The following is a 249-nucleotide window of genomic DNA, read 5'->3' on the forward strand; positions in this document are numbered from 1 at the left end:
CCCACACCACACACACACCTTTATAAAATCAGCTAAAAAAAATTGTGATCCCCAAATTTTCTTGTTTGGTGGGGTAGGGTTGTGAGGGGTGGGGTGGGGGTCGTTAGGGGTGGCTGGTTTAGGTGGGTTACGTGGGACATTGTATAAATTGGTCTTTGTATGTGATCGGCGTTGGCTTCGTCCCCTTGTTCGAAGCTCCCTTTCCTCTGGAATCAAAGAATTATCCTTCAGAATCAATCTTCCCCTCTT

This window comes from Nicotiana attenuata, chromosome 12, assembly GCF_001879085.1.
Source record: "Nicotiana attenuata strain UT chromosome 12, NIATTr2, whole genome shotgun sequence".
NCBI lineage: Eukaryota > Viridiplantae > Streptophyta > Magnoliopsida > Solanales > Solanaceae > Nicotiana > Nicotiana attenuata.